Source organism: Pseudophryne corroboree, chromosome 3, assembly GCF_028390025.1.
Source record: "Pseudophryne corroboree isolate aPseCor3 chromosome 3, aPseCor3.hap2, whole genome shotgun sequence".
Taxonomy (NCBI): Eukaryota; Metazoa; Chordata; class Amphibia; order Anura; family Myobatrachidae; genus Pseudophryne; species Pseudophryne corroboree.
The window spans coordinates 177115899-177124620 of NC_086446.1; positions in this window are offsets into that span (position 1 = coordinate 177115899).

Sequence of the window (8722 nt, forward strand, 5' to 3'; positions counted from 1 at the left end):
GTTCACAATTACATTTCCCCGATCCCCTCCTCCTCGCAGATTTTGTCCTTATTGATGTGGCCTACAAAACATCCGCGGGGCAAAGTCCCTTCTCTCCTCCTGAGAACATTTATAGAGGAGCCACCCTCTCAGAGAGGAGACAGCTTTTATCCCTCAGTGGAAGGAACAAGAAACAATTCCATCCATTAAATGAGCCAGTGATGCAGCTTTGGAGTTTTAATAGAGGTTTTATTAATATAATCATTTCCAGCGATGCCCAGTAGCAAACTCTGGACTGTTTTATGAGCATTCAAAGAATCAGATTTAATGAAACAAATCTACAGTGCATGTTGCTTCCCCTACAACAAGCGTGTTTTGACCTCTTCATTTAGAACTAGGGAAAACAAGCAATGTTAGTGTAATAGTACAGTTTTTATTCTGCTCTCCTCATCTCTACAAGATGCGTGTGTTTTATGTTGTTGTTTAATGTTACTGTGCTTACTGTACTTTTGTGTATTACAGAACTTTTGCTTTTCAATTTCTTGCAATATTTTCATAATATGCCCCTTAATCATGAAAAAGACGTTGTCAATCCTCCTTCCTTTGCTGGTGGTGGCGGTAAGTATTCATTTTTGCTTATTGCATAGGTTGAAATGGACAATATATTGGAGTGTGGGACTATACATTTTGTCAGTTACCTGTAAAGAGGCATGTTCACCAGGGGATAAGTAGTGTGTACATTTATTATTTTCTTTCTCGCAGTACCATGTGCCATACTTTAACAATTTTATCCTTTTTTTTACCACACCACACAATAATTCACTATTTTCATTGAACCAGGGCCGGGTTAAGGGAGGTACTGTACAACAGGGGCGGCCGTTCTGGGGCCCCACACAGTGTGTTTTTAATTGTAGGAGTGAGTCTGTCTCTGGTGGCTCAGCTGTTTAGTAACAGCGGCTACGAGTAGCTGCTGCACAGTCAGTCTCGAAGGGATAGAGAAGGGAAATCCTGCAAGACAGTGACTTGAAGACGCAGGCATTTGGTGATACAGTGCTGCTTCATATGTGTATGCATGTTACGGGGGGGAGGAGAGGATGCTTTGTCAGCAACATTAGTAGTGGGGCCCCCCAAAACACCCATTGCCCTGGGCCCTCACCAGCCTTAATCCAGCCCTGCATTGAACCCATCACACTTAGCATCGACCATACCTCTTAACTGTCCCAATTTTGACGTGACAGTCCCGTTTTTCTGGGACTGTCCTGCTGTCCTACTAACGGGTTGCGGCGTCACGCAGTGGGGTGGGAGGGGCAGTTGGGAGATCCTGTCTCACCTGCTGTAGAGCAGCGGTGAATAGATGTGTGTGGGGTCATGGCCGACGATCAGGCACGTTCCGCGAGGCCATGTCCCCTACCAACGGCACTTAAACCATCTATGGTGAACCATCAATGGTTTGCACCACTCGATGGCGACCACTGGCAGGTGCTGGCTGGGCTGTGGGCCAATTAACAATGCAGGTACCTGGAAGCAGGGCTAAGCTCCATGAGGGTTAAAATATATATATATATTCGGTTCTACTCGGCTTTCTGTCGTCAATGGCAAAACCATCGGCAGTTAGCCATTGATGTTTAACAACTATTGATGGTCGAAGGCCATCCCTACCCCTAATTTTTTAGAAAGTTGGACAGTATGGCACTGACCACTGCAGCGGAACAAAGGTGGGCAGGCCCAGTGTGCCAGGTCACCCTTCAGGAACTCTGCTCTCACATGAGTTCTGAGAACGGACGGATCCTTAAGGGTGATGTGTCCCAGCAATGCTTTGCACCCACCAAAAAGTTGGGCTCCCAGAACATATCAACAAGATGGATTTGTAGGTCTAGGCTAAAAGAAAGTTGAACATCTCTGATACATAAACATATAAATACAGCAAAACATTAATACGTAAAATGTATCTCTATATAGAGCTTACGTCCAAAATTGGTTCAAGATGATTATTTTGCTTCTAGGGGCAAAGTTTCCCTGTAATGTATGTATAATGAGTTGTTTCATCACTGCTGGGAAATACTATGCACAATGAACTATGTCCGACTATATTTGTGTTTACAGGTTCCAACCCTTTCATAACAGGGCCAGATTTACCTCTCTTCCTCCTGCTGGCGCAAAACCATTAATGCCCAAAGCCAGTCTAGCCGTTAATCACACCCCCTTGAACTGCCATAAATGTGGACTTAATACAAAAACAGAACAACTAAATTTTCTCCAAAGCTTCAATAAGGTAGCGCACAGCACCGCAGCTGTGCGCCATTGCTCTCAGCACACTTCACACTCCGGTCACTGAGGGTGCAGGGCGCTGGGGGGGGCGCCCTGAGACGCAATAAAAACACCTTAGATGGCGAAAAATACATCACATATAGCTCCTGGGCTATATGGATGCATTTAACCCCTGCCAGTTTTTCCTTAAAAAAGCGGGAGAAAGGCCGCCGAGAAGGGGGCGGAGCCTATCTCCTCAGCACACAAGCGCCATTTTTCCTCACAGCTCCGTTGGAGGGAAGCTCCCTGACTCTCCCCTGCAGTCCTGCACTACAGAAACAGGGTAAAACAAGAGAGGGGGGGCACTAATTTGGCAGATAAATCTATACAGCAGCTATATAAGGGAAAAACACTTATATAAGGTTATCCCTGTATATATATAGCGCTCTGGTGTGTGCTGGCAAACTCTCCCTCTGTCTCCCCAAAGGGCTAGTGGGGTCCTGTCCTCTATCAGAGCATTCCCTGTGTGTGTGCTGTGTGTCGGTACGTTGTGTCGACATGTATAAGGAGGAAAATGGTATGGAGGCGGAGCAATTGCCTGTAATAGTGATGTCACCCCCTAGGGAGTCGACACCTGACTGGATGGTCTTATGGAAGGAATTACGTGATAGCGTCAGCACTTTACAAAAGACTGTTGACGACATGAGACAGCCGGCAAATCAGTTATTACCTGTACAGGCGTCTCAAACACCGTCAGGGGCTCTAAAGCGCCCGTTACCTCAGATGGTCGACACAGACCCAGACACGGACACTGACTCCAGTGTCGACGGTGAGGAAACAAACGTATTTTCCAGTAGGGCCACACGTTACATGATCACGGCAATGAAGGAGGTTTTGAACATTTCTGATACTACAAGTACCACAAAAAAGGGTATTATGTGGGGTGTGAAAAAACTACCCGTAGTTTTTCCTGAATCAGATGAATTAAATGAGGTGTGTGATGAAGCGTGGGTTTCCCCCGATAAAAAACTGCTAATTTCTAAAAAATTATTGGCATTATACCCTTTCCCGCCAGAGGTTAGGGCGCGTTGGGAAACACCCCCTAGGGTAGATAAGGCGCTCACACGCTTATCAAAACAAGTGGCGTTACCGTCTCCTGATACGGCCGCCCTCAAGGAACCAGCTGATAGGAAGCTGGAAAATATCCTAAAAAGTATATACACACATACTGGTATTATACTGCGACCAGCAATCGCCTCAGCCTGGATGTGCAGTGCTGGGGTGGCTTGGTCGGATTCCCTGACTGAAAATATTGATACCCTGGACAGGGACAGTATATTATTGACTATAGAGTATTTAAAGGATGCATTTCTATATATGCGAGATGCACAGAGGGATATTTGCACTCTGGCATCAAGAGTAAGTGCGCTGTCCATTTCTGCCAGAAGAGGGTTATGGACGCGACAGTGGTCAGGTGATGTGGATTCCAAACGGCATATGGAAGTATTGCCGTATAAAGGGGAGGAGTTATTTGGGGTCGACCTGGTGGCCACGGCAACGGCTGGGAAATCCACCTTTTTACCCCAGGTCACCTCTCAGCAGAAAAAGACACCGTCTTTTCAGGCTCAGTCCTTTCGTCCCCATAAGGGCAAGCGGGCAAAAGGCCACTCATATCTGCCCCGGGGCAGAGGAAGGGGAAAAAGACTGCAGCAGGCAGCCTCTTCCCAGGAACAGAAGCCCTCCCCCGCTTCTGCCAAGTCCTCAGCATGACGCTGGGGCCTTACAAACGGACTCAGGCACGGTGGGGGCCCGTCTCAAGATTTTCAGCGCGCAGTGGGCTCACTCGCAAGTGGACCCCTGGATCCTGCAGGTAGAATCTCAGGGGTACAAATTGGAATTCGAGACGTCTCCCCCGCGCCGGTTCCTGAAGTCTGCTTTACAAACGTCTCCCTCCGACAGGGAGGCGGTATTGGAAGCCATTCACAAGCTGTATTCCCAGCAGGTGATAATCAAGGTACCCCTCCTACAACAGGGAAAGGGGTATTATTCCATGCTGTTTGTGGTACCGAAGCCGGACGGCTCGGTGAGACCTATTTTAAATCTGAAATCCTTGAACACTTACATACAAAGGTTCAAATTCAAGATGGAGTCACTCAGAGCAGTGATAGCGAACCTGGAAGAAGGGGACTATATGGTGTCTCTGGACATCAAGGATGCTTACCTCCATGTCCCAATTTGCCCTTCTCACCAAGGGTACCTCAGGTTTGTGGTACAGAACTGTCACTATCAGTTTCAGACGCTGCCATTTGGATTGTCCACGGCACCCCGGGTCTTTACCAAGGTAATGGCCGAAATGATGATTCTTCTTCGAAGAAAAGGCGTCTTAATTATCCCTTACTTGGACGATCTCCTGATAAGGGCAAGGTCCAGAGAACAGTTAGAGGTCGGAGTAGCACTATCTCAAGTAGTACTACGACAGCACGGGTGGATTCTAAATATTCAAAAATCGCAGCTGTTTCCGATGACACGTCTGCTGTTCCTAGGGATGATTCTGGACACAGTCCAGAAAAAGGTGTTTCTCCCGGAGGAGAAAGCCAGGGAGTTATCCGACCTAGTCAGGAACCTCCTAAAGCCAGGCCAAGTGTCAGTGCATCAATGCACAAGGGTCCTGGGAAAAATGGTGGCTTCTTACGAAGCGATTCCATTCGGCAGATTCCACGCAAGAACTTTTCAGTGGGATCTGCTGGACAAATGGTCCGGATCGCATCTTCAAATGCATCAGCGGATAACCCTGTCTCCAAGGACAAGGGTGTCTCTCCTGTGGTGGTTACAGAGTGCTCATCTTCTAGAGGGCCGCAGATTCGGCATTCAGGACTGGGTCCTGGTGACCACGGATGCCAGCCTGAGAGGCTGGGGAGCAGTCACACAGGGAAGAAATTTCCAGGGCTTGTGGTCAAGCATGGAAACGTCACTTCACATAAATATCCTGGAACTAAGGGCCATTTACAATGCCCTAAGTCAGGCAAGGCCTCTGCTTCAGGGTCAGCCGGTGTTGATCCAGTCGGACAACATCACGGCAGTCGCCCACGTAAACAGACAGGGCGGCACAAGAAGCAGGAGGGCAATGACGGAAGTTGCAAGGATTCTTCGCTGGGCGGAAAATCATGTGATAGCACTGTCAGCAGTGTTCATTCCGGGAGTGGACAACTGGGAAGCAGACTTCCTCAGCAGACACGACCTCCACCCGGGGAGGTGGGGACTTCACCCAGAAGTCTTCCACATGATTGTGAACCGTTGGGAAAAACCAAAGGTGGACATGATGGCGTCCCGCCTCAACAAAAAACTGGACAGATATTGCGCCAGGTCAAGGGACCCTCAGGCAATAGCTGTGGACGCTCTGGTAACACCGTGGGTGTACCAGTCAGTGTATGTGTTCCCTCCTCTGCCTCTCATACCCAAGGTACTGAGAATCATAAGAAGGAGAGGAGTAAGGACTATACTCGTGGCTCCGGATTGGCCAAGAAGGACTTGGTACCCGGAACTTCAAGAGATGCTAACGGAAGACCCGTGGCCTCTACCTCTAAGAAAGGACCTGCTCCAGCAGGGACCCTGTCTGTTCCAAGACTTACCGCGGCTGCGTTTGACGGCATGGCGGTTGAACGCCGGATCCTGAAGGAAAAAGGCATTCCGGATGAAGTCATCCCTACACTGATCAAAGCCAGGAAGGATGTAACTGTGCAACATTATCACCGTATTTGGCGTAAATATGTTGCGTGGTGTGAGGCCAGGAAGGCCCCTACAGAGGAATTTCAACTGGGTCGTTTCCTGCATTTCCTGCAAACAGGACTGTCTATGGGCCTAAAATTAGGGTCCATTAAGGTTCAAATTTCGGCCCTGTCGATATTCTTCCAAAAAGAACTAGCTTCAGTTCCTGAAGTTCAGACGTTTGTCAAGGGGGTACTGCATATACAGCCTCCTTTTGTGCCTCCAGTGGCACCTTGGGATCTCAATGTAGTTTTGGGGTTCCTAAAATCACATTGGTTTGAACCACTCACCACTGTGGACTTAAAATATCTCACATGGAAAGTGGTAATGCTGTTAGCCCTGGCTTCAGCCAGGCGTGTCTCAGAATTGGCGGCTTTATCCTATAAAAGCCCTTACCTAATTTTTCATACGGACAGGGCAGAATTGAGGACTCGTCCTCAATTTCTCCCTAAGGTGGTTTCAGCGTTTCACTTGAACCAGCCTATTGTGGTACCTGCGGCTACTAGGGACTTGGAGGACTCCAAGTTGCTGGACGTAGTCAGGGCCCTGAAAATATATGTTTCCAGGACGGCTGGAGTCAGAAAATCTGACTCGCTGTTTATCCTGTATGCACCCAACAAGCTGGGTGCTCCTGCTTCTAAGCAGACTATTGCTCGTTGGATTTGTAGTACAATTCAGCTTGCACATTCTGTGGCAGGCCTGCCACAGCCAAAATCTGTAAAAGCCCATTCCACAAGGAAAGTGGGCTCATCTTGGGCGGCTGCCCGAGGGGTCTCGGCTTTACAACTTTGCCGAGCAGCTACTTGGTCAGGGGCAAACACGTTTGCTAAATTCTACAAATTTGATACCCTGGCTGAGGAGGACCTGGAGTTCTCTCATTCGGTGCTGCAGAGTCATCCGCACTCTCCCGCCCGTTTGGGAGCTTTGGTATAATCCCCATGGTCCTTTCGGAGTCCCCAGCATCCACTAGGACGTCAGAGAAAATAAGAATTTACTTACCGATAATTCTATTTCTCATAGTCCGTAGTGGATGCTGGGCGCCCATCCCAAGTGCGGATTGTCTGCAATACTTGTACATAGTTATTGTTACAAAAATCGGATTATTATTTGTTGTGAGCCATCTTTTCAGAGGCTCCTCTGTTATCATGCTGTTAACTGGGTTCAGATCACAAGTTGTACGGTGTGATTGGTGTGGCTGGTATGAGTCTTACCCGGGATTCAAAATCCTTCCTTATTGTGTACGCTCGTCCGGGCACAGTATCCTAACTGAGGCTTGGAGGAGGGTCATAGGGGGAGGAGCCAGTGCACACCAGGTAGTCCTAAAGCTTTTACTTTTGTGCCCAGTCTCCTGCGGAGCTGCTATTCCCCATGGTCCTTTCGGAGTCCCCAGCATCCACTACGGACTATGAGAAATAGAATTATCGGTAAGTAAATTCTTATTTTTTTTAAAAAATTGGACCAGATTTCACCGTATGGGATATCGATTGGAATTAAATATGACTCATTTGGTGATTATCCACTAAGTAAGGCCTGGTTCAGGAAATTAATTTCAGACCATATTGGTCAAATCAAGCGCATGAAGCAGCTATTCACTGGATTATAATCAAGTGGAGTTTAAAAAGAGCCAAACTTTTGAGATGGTGCCTGTCTCCATTCAGTAACACTCTGAGCTGCTGTATGGCTCTTTTTAAACACCAAATGAGTCATATTTAATTCCAATCGATATCCCATACGGTGAAATCTGGTCCAATTTTAAAAAAAAACTATTATATTGCCTTTGAAGACACGAAAGATGTTTGTCCAAATGTTGATCCTTTGACCATATTATACCCCTGATGAAGTCCGTAGGACGAAACGCGTTGGGTTAGGACAGGGTCTCTGTCATTGCTTCAGGAAAGAACATCTACTGTCTTTTGATTGGAATGGAATAATATCAATACAACCAGTGTTTGTACAAATATATCTTATTGTCAATCTGGGCAAATTGTCAAACAGTTTTTACTATTTGTATGTTTTAAATAACAATAAAACTTCAATTTTAAGATTGTATTAGTAAACTTGTACATATCAAAGGACAACAAGCTCCCTGGGGAAATCTTTTCTCTCTCTCTCTCTCTCTCTCTCTCTCTCTCTATATATATATATATATATAAAATCAAATAGTGCTAAAAAGGGTCACATTAACAACTGCCTTCTCTGTGTGATCCGTTCCTGTTTAGTATAGACCGGATAGTAGATAGGTGAAGGGTTAATCATGGACCGACAACGCAGTCCTACAGAGTTATTTACCACATTTTGCCAGGTAGAATCCTGGAGGTAAATCCTGCCAGGTAGAATTTTGGAGGTAATATCCCTTGAAATTGTCTCATGAAAAAGTTCGTATTTGCGGGTCCTCACTGCATCGCGGTGTCCTCTTCAAATATAGAGGAATAGTGGTAGTCCTGTTGTTAGTAATCACCTCAGTAGTTTTGCTAACAGCAAAGTCCAGTCCTGGTCCGGGCACACTCGGGCAGTAAAGTTCAGAAAGATGGTGACCCCAATAGCCTCCTTACTGACGCGTTTCGCTGCAGGTCCTGCAGCTTTTTCAAAGGTGGTTTGTGCAAGTGAAATGTCTGGGTATTTACACCCTTCATAATAATCAAATGGTTAACAGCTGTTTTCAATGGTTAACAGCTGGAGAGTGTCCCATAGAGGTACTGTGTACGTGCGCCAAAAATATGGGTGTGGCCAA